Raw genomic sequence first — 20,000 nt, forward strand, 5'->3', positions numbered from 1 at the left:
GAGCACATAGACAAATATAAGAACACATAGAGAGTAGTATACACCCATGGACCTGCACTGTGGACCTTACCTGGACCACTGAAGCGGTTTTCATGTCGGTCAGAACAATGCCAGTGCCGGTTCCTGCACCAGTGACACTGAGAAGCACAGTGCTCACCTGTGAACGACCCACGTTCACACACGATTTAAGTGAACCCATGGTGTGTTGTCAACAGACGATTTGCCACCAAATAAAAACACAAGGCCGTACGAAAGGGGGACGTCACAGCGAGAAAGTAACAATCACGGATCGCATCATCGACACCAGCGAGCATTTGGACTCATACAAATCATGTCATCATCATTTATCTATAACACAACGGACTCCAGGCACTCCAAAGAGGTAAAAAAAATGTAAAAATCGCGCAAAGAAAAAACTAAGCCCTGATGAAGACCAGTTAAGGTCGAAACATGTTGTCTTTGGCCATTTAAATAAAGGCCTTTTAACTGTATTTTTCCTCGTGCAATTTTTTACTTTTTTCTACTTCTTTGGAGCGCCTGGAGTGTGTTGTGTTTTAGTTTTGACCCTTTTTCCAAGAGCGCCCTCTACCTGCTCCCACTGATTGGAACACCTGCAGCAAAACAGACACATTTTTGTTCTTTCTGCATGATTTATCTACGCTGAGCTCTGCTACAACATTTTCTGTGGAGACGGCAGCGGCGACGCCCAATCCAAAGATCTAACCTCACCTGGTGAACACGGAGAGAGCAAATATTTGGTCTCCTCCACTGACCACTGCACAATCTTCCTGTCACTCCACCGTCTTCCACACACACACGTTTTCTTTGTTTGTTTATTTTACCGCGTGTGACCTGGATGAACTTGCTGACGTCGACTTTGTCATCACAGTTCGCTTAGAAAAAACAAGTTCAGTTTTTCAGCGTGAACACCTCAGTTGGTCCGAGATTAGGTGCGGGAACCAGCACGGTTCTGTCGGCCTGAAAACACCATGAGGGACACAGATATAGGCGAGTTTCAGCGACGTCATTGTTATTAAAAGCCCGCGTTGCATGCTGGGAAATATTTTTGGTCGGAGGCAAGAAACACGAGAAACACAGTGCGTAACCTCGTGTATTTATCCCCGATAATGGTAAATTCCTGCTGCATTATCGGATGCACAAATAGAAGCACGGAAGAAGGAAAATGTCTTTTTCGTATTCTGAGTGAAAAGAACCGCTAACGGTGAATTAAACGGCTTTCAAACATTCGCAGAGCAAAAATGTAGAAGATCCTAACAAACCGTGGACTCCAACAAGTTCAACAACACATCGAAGACTCTTGGAGGTTTTCATCTTTTCTGCTGTGAACGGGCCCAGGAGTTTCCACCAAGTCATTGTGGATATCGCCAAAAGTGAATATTTGTCCAGGTAGTTGGCGATTCAGACCAGAAATTTGGTTTGGTCCACCTTTTGTCGGGGTTGAAAAGGGTGATTTGGCTCCGTCGATGTTTATGACCAATTTCTGGTCAAATGGTCTTGGGTCCTCTGCCGTTAGAGTGGATAAATAACCGGGATCAATACCCTTTTGCGTGCTTTTCTCGCTCCGTCCGTTCATGTTGAATTAGTGTTTCTTGCTGTGACAAAGTGGGACCTTTGTCTGATTTTAAATTCACGTTAGTTTATGTTTAACATGATTTATTTTGAAAGGGGACTTGCTTTGGGGAGTTACCTGGGGGTAACTTCCTGTGGGCGAAGTATAAAGCAAAGCAAGGTGTCACTCATTAGGGGGACTTCTGTGCAGGTATTCAGTGTTTTGCTTTGAGTTACTTATATTTTTGTCTATTTGTATTTTTGTTGGTTAAACCCAGAAGTCTGTTTTTTTAAAATAAATTTTGTCTGCGTAAGACACCTTTTTTTGTGTCATCTGCCTCCTACTTCGACCACTTTGGCCAGCTTCCCCACACTTGCCCCCGACCAAAATAATTCCCGGCATGCAACGCGCGCTTTTGTCAACAATGAAACTCTCTTATAAGGACACATGGGAATAGAAAAGAAAGTTCTACCATTTAATGCTTAAAATCACAGAGTATTGTCTAAAGTAAAAGTGTTTTCTGTGAGTATCGAGTCAATTCCTCAGTGTCTAAATACAGAAATGTGACTCCCCTGCACACACATACTCACCGTTCTGTGTTTTTGTGTTTTCAGTCAGAAGTATAAGGCGGGTGAGTCAGACGCCGCGAAGCAGAGCACTCCTCAGCAGACCTCCGCCGATCCTACAGGGTCCGGACCAGGACTCAGACCGGCCGGGATCTTAGTCGTGTCTGTGCTCGTGTCCGCTGCAGTCCACCTCCTCACCTGTGAGTCCCACACACTCCCCCCCTGACACTCGCAAAATATAGATGCTCTTGACAGTTATAGGTGCATTTTTGTAATTTTTCTCCCCACAGATGTTATTGCTTTGTCTGGAATGTTCCGCTCTTTGGCATTAAACGTATTTATTTGAGAGTTTTATAGCTTAAAGATGGGTTTTGTTTTGTTTTTAGTTTTTCTTTGGAGCTTTTTTCTCTCATGGTATGATGTGATGTGCCTGAAGAGGGGTTAAGATGTCCTCTGTGCATGTTTGAGTCATTTAGTGATCTCTCCTGGGCCCTGTTGAAACCCTCCTTACGGTTAGATGTAAGATTCTGTACGAGGCTCCGCCCACAAGCCAAGATCACCAACGCTCCCACACGACAATTCTCCATAAATATACAAAAACATGAAACAAACCACAGGAACTTGACAAACCCTGGTGCAGATTGTGTTGTGATAGCGCTCTGAAGGGGGAGAGACTTAGTGCGGAGAGCAAAAGGGAGCATGGAAAACTGATGTGAAACTTATAAAATGTGTTAATATGTTGTTTTGGTCATAATAACATTTTTAAAAGAGTAAAATGCAGTGTTGTAGTACTCAAGACCGATCTTTGGTCTTGAGACTGGTTTTTTTGCGGTCTCGGTCTCAGTCTAGTCTCAATCTCAAGGTCTGACACTCGACAAGTGATAAAATGAGATAAATTCATAAAATCATTGATACATTTGTGCCAAAATAACTGTAAAATACAAATAAATGTCAAAAATGATAAAGATGGTCTCAATTTTCGTCTCGACGGGACGTGGTTTTGGTCTCGTCTCTTGCCTTTGAAAATTTCGGTCTCGACTCTCAGAGGTCTTGGTCTTATCTCTCGGTCTCGGCCTTTAAAAAGTCTCGGTCTTGTCTCGGTCTCAACCTTTAAAAGTTTTAGTCTCGACCCTCAGAGGTCTTGGCCTTGTCTCGGTCTTTAAAAGTCTTAGTCTTCTCTTGGTCCCGACCCTCAGAGGTCTTGGCCTTGTTTTTGGTCTCGGCCTTGTCTCAGTCTCGACCTTTAAAAGTCTCGGTCTCGGCCCTCAGAGGTCTTGGTTTCGGCCTTTAAAAAAGTCTCGGTCTTGTCTCAGTCTCGACCCTTAGAGTCTTGGTCTTGTCTCGGTCTCGTCCTTTAAAAAGTCTCAGTCTTGACCCTGAGAGGTCTTGGCCTTGTTTTGGTCTTGGCCTTGTCTCGGTTTCGGCCTTTAAAAGTCTTAGTCTTGTCTTGGCCTCTCGACCTTTAAAAGTCTCGGTTTTGTCTTGGTCTCGGCCTATAAAAGTCTCGGTCTCGACCTTTAAAAGTCTCGGTCTTGTCTCGGTGTGTGAAAGTCTCGGTCTCGGCCTTTAAAAGTCTCGGCCTTGTCTTGGCCTTGTCTCGGACTCAGCCTTTTAAAGTCTCGGTCTTGTCTCGGTCTCGACCTTTAGAAGTCTCGTTCTTGTCTCGACATTTAAAAGTCTCGGCCTCAACCTTGAGAGGTCTTGGCCTTGTCTTGGTCTCGACCTTTAGAAGTCTCGGTCTTGTCTCCGTCTCGGCCTGTAAAAGTCTCGGTCTTTTCTCGACCTCGACCCTCAAAAAGTCTCGGTCTTGTCTCGATCTGTAAAAATCTCGGTCTTGTCTCAGTCTCGACTCTAAGAGGTCTTGGTCTTGTCTCAGTCTCAGAACAGACTGTGGTCTTGGACAGGTCTTGGTCTCGACTACAACACTAGTCTAAATATGTTACAGTTAATACTCCATAAAAGTGTAACAGCTTCTTTAAAAAAACACATTTCTGTAATAAAAAAAGAATCTGATCAGATCTTTCTCCGTTGTGCCCGACCTTATCTCTGCCGCAGAACATTTTTGCGCTGAAGAGGGAACAAAATAAATGCCTGGATAATTCAAACCAGGATCTGCCACAGACCCGTTTGTGAGTCAGACCTGAACCGGGACCTCAGAGTCTGTGCGCACGCTGCCCTCTGCTGGACACAACCGCTCACTGCACTTTTACAATCAGAACAGGGACGGAGAAAAGGCCGCTGACGACTTTAAGTTTCATAAAATATAAATACAGAGTTTATTTACGCTTACGTCACAAAACGGAAGACATTTGGACTCTGTTGGCGATCGTAACTTCGGCAAAATCTGGGAAAACTTCACCTAGACAAGTCATTTTTTCCTTTTATAAATGTATTTGCTTATTAATTTGTGCACCATAATTAGTCTAAATAATAAAAAAAAAGATGTTATTGTAGCGTTCTGTTATGTTTGACTGATGAACAGTTACGGTCAGTGCAGCATTCTTTCTTTTGAGTTTCAATTAAGAACGAAAAACAATAAAATGGGAAAACAGTTTGTTATTTTTCTGTTTTAGTGTCAAACAAAAAAAAAAAATTGACCTCTATTTCCAATATTTGATTTAAAGTTTATTTCAAATGGCACCAATCAAAAAACAGTCTCAGTGCCTATTTTAATTTTGATACTTTGCTCCCTGTTTCTCGTCATGGAGTTCAACATTGACTTTTTACGATGCGAAAGTAAACGCGTCGCATCGTATAAAAGAAGATGACATGTTTGTTAAAAAAAACTGCAGCAATTTTTCTGGTACCCTAAGTCCTTCTAGCAGCAAAACCTCCGGAGCAAATAAACAAGAGAGAAGAAAATATCCAAATTGAAATAGGCACCAAGACTGCTTTTTGATTGGTGAAATTTGAAATAAATCAAATATTGAAAACAGAGGTCAAAATCTGTTTTTTTTTTTCATCACTGTTTTCCCATTTTATTGTTTTTTTTTCCGTTCTTGCCTGTGAGTGACACTGATGTGATTAGCGACACATCCCCCACGGAAAACCAAATGTATGGAAGCAAGAAAAGAGTGGCAAGCAAGAAAAAAAAAGTTATTTGGGCTTTACTGTTTATGTGGCTGATGAAAAAAAAAAATCTAAAATCTAAAATCAAACACTCCAGAGCCAGTATATATATATTTTAGAGTTGGCAAAAATGTGTTGTTTTTAACAGAAAAAGTGTTATTTTAACTATTTGAATGTTAAATAGGGGTTTGATTTGGAGTTATTTGCCAGAATAGATATAGTTGGAGTTAATTCAACTTCCCTCAGTGTTAATTCAATTTCCCTTAGTGTTAATTCAACTTCCCTTAGTGTTAATTCAACTTCCCTTAGTGTTAATTCAACTTCCTTGTTTAATTCAACTTCCTTAGTGTTAATTCAACTTCCCTCAGTGTTAATTCAACTTCCCTTAGTGTTAATTCATTCCCTTAAGTGTTAATTCAATTCCCTTAGTGTTAATTCAATTCCCTTCACTTAGTGTTAATTCAACTTCCCTTAGTGTTAATTCAACTTCCCTTAGTGTTAATTCAATTTCCTCAGTGTTATTCAACTTCCCTTAGTGTTAATTCAACTTCCCTTAGTGTAATTCAACTTCCCTTAGTGTTAATTAATTCAACTTCCCTTTAGTGTTAATTCAACTTCCCTCAGTGTTAATTCAACTTCCCTTTAGTGTTTTCAATTCAGTGTTACTTCCCTAGTGTTAATTCAACTTCCCTTAGTGTTAATTCAATTTCCCTTAGTGTTAATTCAACTTCCCTCAGTGTTAATTCAACTTCCCTTAGTGTTAATTCAATTTTTTTTTTTTTTTTTTTTTTTTTTTTTTTTTTTTTTTTTTTTTTTTTTGTTAATTCAACTTCCCTCAGTGTTAATTCAACTTCCCTTAGTGTTTTCAATTTCAACTTCCTTAGTGTTAATTCACTTCCCTTAGTGTTAATTCAACTTCCTTAGTGTTAATTCAACTTCCCTCAGTGTTAATTCAACTTCCCTTAGTGTTAATTCAACTTCCTCTAATGTTAATTTGGCTCCTCCCACCACCACTTCAAACTTCTGCGATAGAAATGACCAGTTTGAACCAGTTTTGTTCATAATTTCATTTTAAATGAACTAAAATAAAGTGTAAAAATAACTGAACCAGGACTGAACCGTTTTCAGTCCTGGTCTCAGTCCTGGTCTCAGTCCTGGTCTCAGTTCTGGTCTCAGTTCGGGTCTGATCCCAGCCTCAGTCCCAGCCTCAATCCTCGTCTGGTCCCTGTCTCAGTCCTGGTCCTGTTCCTGATATCATTCGTGGTATCAGTCCTGGTCTGGTCTGGGACTCAGCCCTGGTCTGGTCCCAGTCTTAAGTCCTGATCTCAGTCCAGGCCTGGTTCCGGTCTGGTCCCGGACCTGGTTCAGTCCATTATCCGTTTTTTTTCCCCATTTTTCATTTGAACACAAAATCGAAAACTGAAAAAAACAAAATCATTATCCGTTTTTTAAAAAATGGTTTTCGAGACAAATAATAAAGAAAATAGTTGTTTTTTTCCATTTTCTTATTTTTGGTTTTATTTTGAAAAACAAATGAACGAATGATACATGGATTTTTCTGCTATAAACACCCATGTAGAACACCCCCAGAGCGAGGTCACTGCATTTTATCATTTAAAAGTGTCCAAAAATCACTTAAAGGTTGTATGGAGGATTTTTTTTTTGTTGTTGTTTCAAATTGTCGATGAAAGTTCAAAATAGAATTATAGAGAGGCAGCAGTCTTGTAATTATGATGACCAAAACAAAAAAAGAATGAAAATCCATCAACTGTGGACGTGGTGGGGGCAGATAAACATCAGCCAATAGAAAACAAGGCCACCTCTTTAACTATTGGCTGTTGGGTTGTCAATCAAACTCCCTACGTTTCTTGCATCACTGATTTGCCGGCGAGCTGGGATTACGTGGTTTACGTTCGCCTCTCACGCACTGATGCCGTTTACTCAACCAAAACAGCGTCTTTTTCGAACTGTAGCTTCCTCGCAGTTTGCACGAAGTTTGTTTTAACGGCAGAGAAGACTTCACGACCAGTTCGCCGCAAAAGAAAGTTTGTTTTTGTTTTTGTTTTTGACGTCGCTGAAAGAAGAAGAGAAGGGGAAGAGGAGCGAAGCGCGACATTTGAAAAAGGACAAACAGTCGCTGCATTTCTCTTTCCTTGGAAAATCTTCTATACAACCTTTAATCTGAGCTGTATGTTTCGTTTATTTCTGTTCCAGGATTTGCCCGCTGCGTCTGGGATGAAGAGGCCGGACTCACGACTGCTGTACACTTCCTGTTTACGCTCTCATCGCCGTAGAAACGCCGCATCCCTAAAAAGGCCTCTGATCGGACGAACATTTTGCGAACGACCGGCGGGACTCTTCACTTGACGATCGGCTCATATTAAACTTCACCAAACGGCTTCTGCTGCAGCTCTGTACAACTCACATTTAATCCCGTTTTTCACTTTAATTCTGTTGTTTTTAAACTGCATTTCTAGACGTACTAACAAGTTTTTTACAAAGAGATATTTTCCTTATGGCGAGATAAATATTTTTAAATCGAAATGACAATAAACGATCTGATAATGTTGGTAAATAAATGAGTAAATAAATTAATAGTAGCACAAAAAAATATAATAATAATAAAATAAAATAATAATAATAAATCACAACTGAAAAACAATATTCCAGAATTTTTTTGTTTTACTTTTTGCATCTAGAATATTGTTAATGTTCGCTATTTTTACGGAAATTTATGAAGGCTTATTGAACAATTTCGTGATATAGATAAAAAATATAAAATAAAAATAATACAAAAAAATACATTGAAAATAATATAAATATTGAAAAAAAAAGTTATATTTTTTATTATTATTTTATTGTTTTAAAAATGCATTCCGGACCATTTTGTGTGAAAGCCAAATATCTGTTCTTTTTTTTTTTTTTTTTTTTTTTTTTAAATTGCGCTGTGGACAAGTGTTATAAAAAAATAAACAAGAATATATTTTTCTGCTTTATTTTCCTTCTTTAGATTTTTTGGAAATGTTTTATTTTTTTTTTGTGTCGATAAAGTGACTCTGTGGTAAAGGTGAATGTGTTTTCTGTGACACTGGCTTGTGCTTTGCTCAAAGGCGGATTTGAACCCACACAAACTGCACCCGTTTTAATGTTTCATGCTGTTTTTGTGTTTTTGGACTTGAAAGAAATAAACCTGACATTACACAAACTCGTATGAGGCCAGCAGTTTGACTCTTTGATCATGAAAGAGAATTACAAATAAAGTGAAGCGTGCAGTGACGACTTCTGACCAGCAGGCGGCACTGTGACTCTAGTTTCAAAATTCAAAACTCTCAAGACTCAAGACTTTTTTTTTTTTTTTTTTTAAAGTAGAAAGTTTACGAGTTACTTTAAATAATAATCTAACAGTGTTGGGATGATTACTTCTAAAATGTAATCCCCTACAGATTACAGATTACATACACCAAAATGTAGTTTTTAACGTAATCCATTAAATTACTTAAAGTGAGTAATGTAATCTGATTACTTTGGATTACTTGATTTGCTGTAGAGAAGCAAAGACCAGGATCTTCACATAAGATGTTTTGTCTGATAAAAGAACATGAAAAGTCCAGACTTTACTGAACCAAATTAAAAAATATTATTTGATAGAAGAAGAGACACGTCCACACAGCAGGATTTAGTCCTGTTCAATCCTGGTTTAGTCCTGGTTTAGACCTGGTTTAGTCCTGGTTTGGGTCTAGTTTAGCTCTAGTTTAGACCTGGTTTTAGTCCTGCTTTAGTCCTTGTTTAGACCTGGTTTGGATCTAGTTTAGTCCTGTTTTAGTCCTGTTTTAGTCCTGGTTTAGACCTGGTTTTAGACCTGGTTTTAGACCTGGTTTTAGACCTGGTTTTAGACCTGGTTTAGACCTAGTTTAGATCTAATTTAGACCTGGTTTTAGTCCTGGTTTAGTCCTGGTTTTAGACCTGGTTTAGAGTACCTGGTTTTAGTCCTAGTTTAGTCCTGTTTAGTCCTGGTTTAGTCTGTTTTAGTCTGGTTTTAGTCCTGGTTTAGACCTGGTTTTAGACCTGGACCTGGTTTAGACCTGGTTTGGATCTAGTTTTAGATCTAGTTTAGACCTGGTTTTAGTCCTGCTTTAGTCCTTGTTTAGACCTGGTTTGGATCTAGTTTAGTCCTGTTTTAGTCCTGTTTTAGTCCTGGTTTAGATGTGGTTTGAGACCTGGTTTAGACCTTGTAATCCATTTATTTCAACAAAGTAACTGTAATCCAATTACCACTCACTGAAACAGTAACTGTAACTGAATACAGTAACTGTATTCGGTTACAGTACAGTTACAGTAATCTAATAATAAAACAAGAGTATTACTGCGACACTTTTACATTTCACAACACACTGGAAGAAGTTTGAAAACAAAATTACATTTAAAATACACATTTACATCTTGAAAACAAAGTCCAAGTTTCATAAAACACATTTACAAATGAACAAACAAATTTACAAAACACTAATACACTAGTGTTCGATGTGTTTCGGGGGTTTGTATTTGTGTTTTTGCCACGTGCAAATTTATCTCGGCGCTTGTACAAATGTTTCGTGCTTTGTAAATCTGTTTTCAAGATGTAAACGTGTATTTTAAATGTAATTTTGTTTTCAGAGTTGTTCATGTGTGTTGTGGAATGTGTGGAAGTGTTTTGCACTTGCTGGACACCGTACAAAAGCATAAAAATAGCAAACAGAAGGCAAACAAATCAGACAATGACGCAAACAATTCAGTTAATTATAAGTAATATAAAAAAAGAATAAAAAGAAATAGAATAAAAAGAAATCAAATCAAGCTAAAACCAGTTAAAGGAAGGCCAACTGCGAAAAATGAGTCTTAATAAGTGATTTAAAGAGATGATCCTGATGGTGCGAGTCGTTTCTCCTCAGGCAGGTCGTTCCAAAGCCGAGGAGCCTGGACTCAAAATCCTGGACTCCATCACCTTCATCTAGAGACTGGACTTTGGAACAGACACATGGACCTGCCTGAGGATCTGCGGCTGCAGGAGGCTCGTACGGGCTTTAAAGTTCTGAACTGTAACTTGGTGCAGCAGTGATCGAATCTGACACAAGCCCGATAAACAGTGATAACTCTTGGTTCTCACTTACATATCCTTAACAAACTGGTTTGAATATTTGCTTCATATAGTTTTCTACCATATGGTACAAGATTAGGTTGAAAAACCTCTGACTTTTTGACTCATGAGATTTTTTATTAAGAAAGGTCATGGTAACGGAGGGAAAAGTAACGGAGGGAAAATTGTGCAAACAAGTAGAAGGTGCAGGATTTTACATAATTTGTCACTTTTTTCTTCTGAATACTTTAATATTACTTCAAAATGAAAGGAAACTATTTCTATAAAATATGTCAGTCCTTCCAAGCAAATTTTTATCATTTCAAATACTTTTTAAAAAATTTTTTAAATCATGTACCTTCATCAACAGTTCAAAGATGGAATAACACAAGATATGATGAAATACATCCATTTATTTACATGATTTGCAGGTCTTTGAAATTTGGGAAATAATTTTTGTTCTGTTTAAAACGTATGTAACTTTAGAACCAAAAATGGTACAGAAAAAAGGTCAACAGTTTCATAAACTAGTATCTGTTCAATACATTTTTATATCAGATGTTAACTTGAATTTTTGGCCTTGATGTTTACTTCTGCTTGACCGGGGCCATATTCAAGTGTCCTGGGTCGCATTTGAAAAAATCGGATCTGTGTCGTTCAGACTGTCATGAAAAGATCAGATACAGGTCACACAGGGACCAAAAAATCGTATTTGGGTCACTTCCGGCTGCAGTCTGAACGTAGTCTCAGTTTCTGCAAATGAGCCATGTGGTTTTAAGTTTCGTTTCTGTAAAAAGTAAACAAACATGCTGAAAGCTGTGTGGACAGGGAAGGCTTGCGGACACAGGAAACACCCAAACCATGAAAAAAAAGTGCGACTTATAGTTCGAAAAATACGGTAACGAAATTTGAGTTATTTAGCGCAATGGTATAATTCCGAAATCCCTTGGCGAGCTGCTAGTTTGGTCTTAAAAAACTTTCCGTGGAATCATTCAAGTGACGCGCCATCTCCGCAAAGTTACACAGTGTTGCTTTAAAGGTTGTATAGAGGATTTTTTAAGGGAAGAGAACAGTCCTTTTTCAAATGTTGTCCGTGTGTGACACCACCTTCCTCCTCCACAGCTCCTTCAGTAAAAACACCTCCTCCTCCCACCTCTTTACTCTAGAAATCACTCTTGTTTACAGCCGGTGCGCGTTCAAGAATTCCCGTTGAAGTGACCTGTCTAGAAATAAAATCCTTCGTCCGCTTCAGTCGCGCCGTCGCTGTAAGAAATCTCCAAGTCTCACCTCAGTTTTGTTTTGCTCCTTTTTCCCTTCTCTTCACGACTTCAAAAACCGGCTTTATTTTGCGGCGAACTGGTCGTGGATTCTCGTCCGCCGTCGCAACAAACTTTGTGCGAACTGCGAGGACGCTACAGATTAAAAAAGCCTCGAAGAACCGCCGCATAAACCACGTAATCCCCGCGCGCTGGCGAGTCAGCTACACTAGAAACGTAGGGAGTTTGATTGACGACCTAACAGCCAATAGAAAATGAGGGAGCCTCGTTTTGTATTGGCTGATGTTTATCTGGCCTCATTATGTCCACGGTTGATAGATTTTCATTCTTTTTTTTTTTGGTCATCATAATTACAAAACTGATGCATCTCTGTAATGGTATTTTAAACTTTTACTGACAATTTGACACACAAAAAAAAATCCTCCATACAACCTTTAAGTGCAGGTAAGTTGAGTAAATGCGACTTCTCACACACAAACCCGTTACTCTTATAGCCTAAAACCGTAATGATTCCAGCGTTTTTTTTTGTTTTTTTTTTAAAAGTCGTATTTCTTGTGCAAATGTGGAACCAATCGCGTTGAGCCTCTTCCTCTGTCCGCGACCCGGAGTCCATCACCCGGACAAAAGACGAGCGCGCGGGACAGAAGGGGGAGCGGGCGATCAAAGCCTGGACCTGTCTGAGCGAAGAAAAGCAGAGGGAAGAGAGGAGAGGAGCGGGAGGAGCGAGGGATGAGCAGATAAAAGCGGGAGGAGAGCACCGGAGCGTTCAGGATCACGATCAGCCTCCGTAAAACACAGCGCTCTGCACACACCGGACTTCATTTCCTCTGCTGTGACAAAGAGGGATTTACGGCTCACAAAGTCCGCTCCGGGGGCTTTCGGTGCGACTGTGTGTGATCTGCATAATCTCGTGTGAGTGCGAGGAGTGCGCTGGCGGTTTGCGAAGCGGATCTGAGCCCCGGGTCGGACCGGGACTGGGTGGTGCTGCGCGTCATGTAATATGTAAAACGTCCCGGTGCTCGTGTGTTACATAAGCAAGAGTGAAAATAAAACCAATATTGCGCTGTCGAAATGTAAACTGTTTTGACGCTTAATGCTCAATTCAGATTTTTTTTTGCGAGGTCGTTCACGTTTCCGATTAAACGAGACTTGTGCGTGATCTCCAGTGTGAACTTTAAACTCCCTAAAAGTGTCCCAACATGAGCACTGGAGGACACGACAAGTGCATACTCGGTGTTTACAGAAGTCGCCTAAACGCTGGGCTTGTCTCACAAAATCCGGTCCAGTTCTTGGTAAAATGGGCAGGTCACACGTTCACGGCAGCTTTGCTTGTCTGAGTCTTTAGCCTCCTTGTGTTTGACTCGCAGGATCTTTATTTCTCGTTGATGTTGGAGTCAGGATCGCCTCTAGTGCTCGGACATTTATTTGGCAATCATTTCAAAAAACGCCTAATTCCGATAAGAACCCTCCTGTCGTTCAGACTGTCTTTAAAAGATGGTGAAAAAATCTGATTTGGGTCACCTCAGGTTTCACCTCAGTTCGAACGTAGACTTAGGCTGCGTTCAGACTGCAGCCTGAAGTGACCCAAATCCGTTTTTTTGGCCCCTATGTTCCTGTATTTGATCTTTTAATGTCAGTCTGAACCACACAGATCCGATTTTTCAAATGTGACCCAGGACACTTGGATATGTGCTCCTGAAACTGATACATATCTGATCTTTTGACATGTGACTTCAGTCTGAACGGTCAAAGTGCATTCATCCACCTACACGTTATCAACAAGACACAAACGTCACTATTCTGCACTGAAGTAGGAGAAAATTGTTAATGAACTCCGTGTCACTGAAGCTAAGCACATCTCCACTCACCACTCTTGGCTCCGTCTCCACATCCACACGTTCCTTTCAACGGACTGAACCACAAAACACCACGACCAAAAACCTCGTCCTTCTCCTTCTCAATCTCCTCCTTAAAACAAGTAAGTTGTTCATGTTCTGGCTCCGGTACGAGAGGAACTTTAAAATCTCCAGGTGCTCGATGCTGCGTCCATGTTTGAACAACTTCTGTAAACACAGAGACGCTCGCTGCGGTTGACGTCGTCGTGTCTCCAGTGTCACATGTGGGACACTTTCGGGCCGTTTAATGTTCACACTGGAGTCACATACAAGTCACATTTAACTGGAAATGTGAACGAACTCGCAAAAACATCGGATTTCACAAAAAAATCGGAATTGAGCATTAAACCCTACAGTCTGAACGTAGACTAAGTCAGTAAAACTTTAAATAACTCTGATGCTCTGTTAGCATGCCAGTTGTTGTTTGATGATCTTAACGCTCCTCTCCCAGCTCCTTCTGACCCTGCTCCTTCTTCACCACCTTGGCCTTGGATTTGAGGAAGCTGATCTTCATCACAGCTGCTTCACACTTGGCTCAAACCACAAAACAAACAAAGAGCAGCTCTGGTCCAGGCCTGGGAACAGCTCTGACCCATTCAAATCAAATTTGAACAGGCTGGGAATTTGAACTTCATTTGTCACCCCAGAGCTGTGTTCACTTTACTGCTGATGATGCAAACGCTCAGACAGAATCTCACCACTGAAGAACTTTATCAGCCTGGTGACTCAGCCTCTGCTTCCTCATTGGAGACATGAGAACGTCTCCATTTGAGGTCAGCAGCTCTGCACTCGTTGGTAAAGCACTGCTCCTGTCCAGAGGCGGCGCTACCATTAGGCAAAAGTAGGTGGCTCCCTAGGGCCCCCAAACCTGGAGGGGCCCCCAACCATTTGCCTTCAGTGGCTGAGGCCTTGGAGCAATTAGATTTTCTCTCAGTATGACATTAAAAGAGTAGTAGAACAATAATCATAACACAAATAATAATAATCATATGTAATGGGTGTAAACAAGAATGTAATTGTACTAGCAAAAATAAATAAATAAATAAAACTACTTTCAGTTCTGGTTTTCTAGTTAACCTAACTTAATAAGACAAGTTTCCAATCCACCATAATTCAAATAAATAGAAATGCAGCATTATAGTGCATTATAATGAGGCCTAAACTCAAGTTCGCCCAGGGCTAATTCCTAACTCCACCTCTGCGCCCGGTCTTAAGGCTTCAGACAGTTTGTCAGACTTTTCAGTGAGGTGGAATAGTCCTCCATGACCTCTGTGAACTCCTCCCAACCCTCTTCAGGACTCCTTCTTCAGCTTGACAGCATCTCTTACCTCCAGTGTCCGTCACTAGTTTTAGGGGTTTGCAGCTTCAGCGAGCACCAGAGACCAGCAACCATAGCGACGAGCAGCCACATTGACAATGGAGGTCGACTCGGACTCAGTGTCACCAGACTCCTCCTCTGCCAGCAGCTGGTGCTGTACAGCTCTAGCCCTCTCTTCATCCATGTGCACTGATGGACCCTACAGTGTGATGGACCCTAGAGTGTGATGGACCCTAGAGTGTGATGGACCCTACAGTGTGATGGACCCTAGAGTGTTGATGGACCCTAGAGTGTGATGGACCCTGGATGGACCCTAGAGTGTGATGGATGGACCCTAGAGTGTTGATGGACCTACTAGAGTGTTGATGGACCCTAGAGTGTTGATGGACCCTACAGTGTGATGGACCCTAGAGTGTGATGGACCCTAGAGTGTGATGGACCCTGTGAGTGTGTGACCCTAGAGTGTGATGGACCCTAGAGTGTTGATGGACCCTACAGTGTGATGTATCCTACAGTGTGATAGACCCTAGAGTGTTGATGGACCCTAGAGTGTGTGATGGACCCTAGAGTGTTGATGGACCCTAGAGTGTTGATGGATGGACCCTAGAGTGTGATGGACCCTAGAGTGTTGATGGACCCTAGAGTGTGATGGACCCTAGAGTGTTGATGGACCCTAGAGTGTGATGGACCCTACAGTGTGATGTATCCTACAGTGTGATGGACCCTAGAGTGTTGATGGACCCTAGAGTGTTGATGGACCCTAGAGTGTTGATGGATGGACCCTAGAGTGTTGATGGACCCTAGAGTGTTGATGGACCCTAGAGTGTTGATGGACCCTAGAGTGTTGATTGATGGATCCTAGAGTGTTGATGGATCCTAGAGTGTTGATGGATCCTAGAGTGTTGATGGTCCCTAGAGTGTTGATGGTCCCTAGAGTGTTGATGGACTCTAGAGTGTTGATGGACTCTAGAGTGTTGATGGACCTTAGAGTGTTGATGGACCCTAGAGTGTTGATGGACCCTAGAGTGTTGATGGACCCTAGAGTGTTGATGGACCCTAGAGTGTGATGGACCCTAGAGTGTTGATGGACCCTAGAGTGTGATGGACCCTAGAGTGTTGATGGACCCTAGAGTGTTGATGGACCCTAGAGTGTTGATGGATGGATCCTAGAGTGTGATGGACCTTAGAGTGTTGATGGACCCTAGAGTGTTGATGGACCCTAGAGTGTGATGGACCCTAGAGTGTGATGGACCCTAGAGTGTTGATGGACCCTAGAGTGTTGATGGACCCTAGAGTGTTGATGGATGGACCCTAGAGTGTGATGGACCCTACAGTGTGATGGACCCTAGAGTGTGTGATGGACCCTAGAGTGTGATGGACCCTAGAGTGTTGATGGACCCTAGAGTGTGATGGATCCCTACAGTGTGATGGACCCTAGAGTGTTGATGGACCTTAGAGTGTTGATGGACCTTAGAGTGTTGATGGACCGTAGAGTGTGATGGACCCTAGAGTGTTGATGGACCCTACAGTGTTGATGGATGGATCCTAGAGTGTTGATGGATCCCTAGAGTGTTGATGGACCCTATAGTGTTGATGGACCCTAGAGTGTTGATGGACCCTAGAGTGTGAGTGCAGTGATGAACCTTGTGCTTGAACATGGTGTTTGTTTGTTTTTTTTGGACAAACTGACGAGCAGAAGTCCAACAACAGATCCTGGCTCGGGTTCAGATCTTCTCTTTGTTCTTCTCCAGTTGAGGCTGTTGTCCTTCAGGAGAACATCAGAGTCCTGGGTCAGAGCTCCATGGTACAAGAACAGCAGATGGACAAAAGAAAACATACACGACTTAATAACTTTAGACACATCTATCTAGGTTTCATTGTAAGTAATCGGCTTTTATGCCCTTGGTACAGAATTGCAGCCAGGTCTGACCCAGGGCAGCTGTGGCAAAGAAAACAACTGACCAAAAGTAATGTGGCGTTGTTAAACCAGGATAAACCCAGCGCATAGACCGGTCCAAGACTCAAAACATGAACTAAACTGAACCAAACCAGACTGACCAGGACCAGCCCAGACTCCGCTGTCCTTGTGTTTAACCTTTGTCTTTATTCTAATGACACTCGTTCTGTTTCATGTTGGTTCTGTTTTTAATCAGGCCTCTGTCATGAGCGTGTCCACCTCACCAGCAGGGGGCAGCGGGGGGGGCAGGAGGGGGGCGGCGGGGGCCCATAGAGCTGGAAGAAGCTGTTTTAAATGCTAATTCCTCTTCTCCTTCTTCTGCACCTTTTAACTCTAACTACAGCCCCATCTCTATATTTTCTGGTGCTGGTGTTTTTATTATTGCTCGTTACAGCCTCGTTTCGTTCACATGGGAAACTTCTCGAAGTGAAAGTGTATTTCAAACTGGTTTAACAATGCACTTCAGTTCTAAAAGTGAACCTGTAAATTGTGATTTATGGTAGAATATTGTGCAGTATAAATGTAACACACAGGATCTTCTCCAGGTTTTTTCTTCTCCTCTTCTTCCTCTCTTCTGTGTCTCACCCTTCGTTCGATTATTTTCCGACTCCCACTTGGACCTCGGATTTGACGTCACGTCCGAGTTTGAAGCTTATTATTATGTTTGGCGTGTGGGACTACGTGGATTATGATGATGATTATTCCCTCATTTTATGAAAACGCTGCCACTTTCATTAATTTAACTTTTGAAATTTGTTCTTCATTTTGTTATGATTTCTCTTCCATTACAACCTTAGGGACGTTAACGCTTGATAAATAGTGTTTGTTCAATATTGGCCTCACCACAACACGACTCCCAAACCCACAGGCAGAGATACAGATGAGGTAAAGTACTGCAGTGATACAGACGTGGTAAAGTACTGCAGTGATACAGACGTGGTAAAGTACTGCAGTGATACAGACGTGGTAAAGTACTGCAGTGATACAGACGTGGTAAAGTACTGCAGTGATACAGACGTGGTACTATACGAGTGACTGAAATTGTCATTTAAACCTCCAAAGTGAAATGAAAACACAGCCATCTTGGATTCTGACTCTGGATTCTGAGTCTTGCTCTGTCGACTTTTTCCACCACTGTGGTCCGATTTGCAGAAAAATGGGTGTGTCACGCGTGCCGATAGGCAACTTCCTCCAATTCCAAACCAATTCTGACGGATAATCGAAAGCATCACAGGTGTGACATGGGCGTCACCAAACCATGTTTGGCAGAGGGCACCTGTCTCCCACCAGCTGCAGTATAAGAACTGTGACCCTTCAACTGCTCCTCGCCACTTTGTTGTTTCAGCAACCAGTTGGTGAACTCTTGGCTTTTTCTTTGGGTTTTGTTGTTTACTTTTTGGACTTCCCCTTTTCTTGTGTCCAGGTGTCTGTCTGTCTCCAGACAATATTCTACAAGATCATGATAATAAACCACTGACCAACTAACCTGTTGTGTCTTGTGAGTTTGGGTCTTAGTGAAACTGTGACACATTTAGTGTGTTGTGTTCAGAATCGGTGCCTTATTCCTCCATCGAGGTGAATGTAGAACTGTATATCAGAAAACACTATTTTAATTCTACTTCAACTTGAGTATTATGCTGATATGTCAGAAGAATCAGTTGATTGATTGATTGCATTTATATAGCGCCTTTTAAGATCCCCAAAGCGCTTTACAGTTCATTATTCAGTCACTCCACATTCAGTGGTGGTAAACTACTACTGTAGCCACAGCTGCCCTGGGACAGACTGACAGAAGCGAGGCTGCCAATCTGCGCCATCGGCCCCTCCGACCACCACCATCACTCACACACACACACCACTTTCATACTAGGCAATGTGGGTGAAGTGTCTTGCCTAAGGACACAACGACTGTGGCACCTGGAGTTCCTCGCGGTCTCCCATCCAAGTACCCAGGCCCAGTCTGCTGAGCTTCTGAGATCAGGATCAGGCTTTTACAAGCCGGTATGGTTGAGTTAAAATACCAACACAAATGTAAAGAATTATTCTCAGACTGGGTCTGAAAAGTACTAAAGGAAGTAGGGAGTACAATATGTAATTTAGTTTTGGTTTGTTTTTCCGCAAGGGGACATAAACTAAAAACAAGAGGCGTTTCTGTTTAGGAAAGAAACGCTCATTCCAGAACGTTAAAACCCGTACGTTTGAACAACTATTTACAGGGACCCGACCGGGTGCAGGACTCTGGGGTGTGTCAAAGTTTTTAATTTTGAATATCTGGTCACCGCAAACTGGGCCCAAACCAGAAACCTTTTGGTTACTGGAAAACCGTTAATCCTCCTGAGTCACCGTGGCCCTAATAAAATCTCGTACTTTTCCTCTTTCCGCGTGTCGACTGTAGATTTGGGTGTTTTTTTTTCCGTTGCAGGTGGAAAAGCTGGCGCGCTGAGCCGTGTTCTAACCTGATGCTAATAGCGTCCGTGACAGTTGTGCGTCGGCGTCGGCGCTGACAGCAGGACATTAGCTTCGCGTCCGCTTCACTGACCGCCGCTGACCGCTCGTCCGGCGCCGCACACACACCCGCCGCCGGATCTGAGGGTTTTGGACAGAGCCAGCGGGGGGCCGGGGGAAATTGTGCACCAAATTCTCAAATTCAGATTTTCTCGGGCGAATGGCTCACACCAAACAACTTAAAATGACCAAATGGAGTCCAGTCCATTTGCCGCGATGGGAGTTAATAGAGTAAAACCATTAGAGGCCGGTTTGTCCTCGAGCGGAGACAAGGTCAGAGGTCACGGGTTTAACGCGGCAGATACAGCGCGGACTTTTGGCTCTTTACAGTGAGGACTGAACGATCAGAGACAAAAAACACATTTGACACGGTTAAAGTGTGAATGTAAACTGTATTATATTGTTTCATTCACACATTTTATTCAGTTCATCCTGTTATTTCACAATCTGCTGCTGTAGTTGCAGTGTTGGGAAGGTGACTTTTAAAATGTAATCCCCTACAGATTACAGATTACATACACCAAAATGTAGTTTGTAACGTAATCCATTAAATTACTTAAAGTGAGTAATGTAATCTGAATACTTTGGATTACTTGATTTGCTGTAGAGAAGCAAAGACGAGGAAATCTTCACATAAAATGTTTTGTCTGATAAAAGAAAATGAAAAGTCCAGACTTTACTGAACCAAATTAAAAATATTATTGATAGAAGAAGAAGAGACACGTCCACA

General features: G+C 41.8%; 1 long non-coding RNA gene across 1 annotated transcript; it reads left to right on the plus strand.

Annotated features, from left to right (window-relative positions):
* The first annotated feature begins 1,861 nt into the window (after positions 1–1,861).
* On the plus strand, positions 1,862–8,416 carry LOC129412061 (uncharacterized). Its single transcript, XR_008633554.1, has 2 exons — positions 1,862–2,336; positions 7,420–8,416. It is a non-coding gene; the product is annotated as an uncharacterized LOC129412061 (long non-coding RNA).
* The last annotated feature ends 11,584 nt before the right edge of the window (positions 8,417–20,000 follow it).

Source organism: Boleophthalmus pectinirostris, unplaced genomic scaffold, assembly GCF_026225935.1.
Source record: "Boleophthalmus pectinirostris isolate CB_2022bp ecotype Guang Dong unplaced genomic scaffold, ASM2622593v1 HiC_scaffold_7, whole genome shotgun sequence".
NCBI classification, from domain to species: domain Eukaryota; kingdom Metazoa; phylum Chordata; class Actinopteri; order Gobiiformes; family Gobiidae; genus Boleophthalmus; species Boleophthalmus pectinirostris.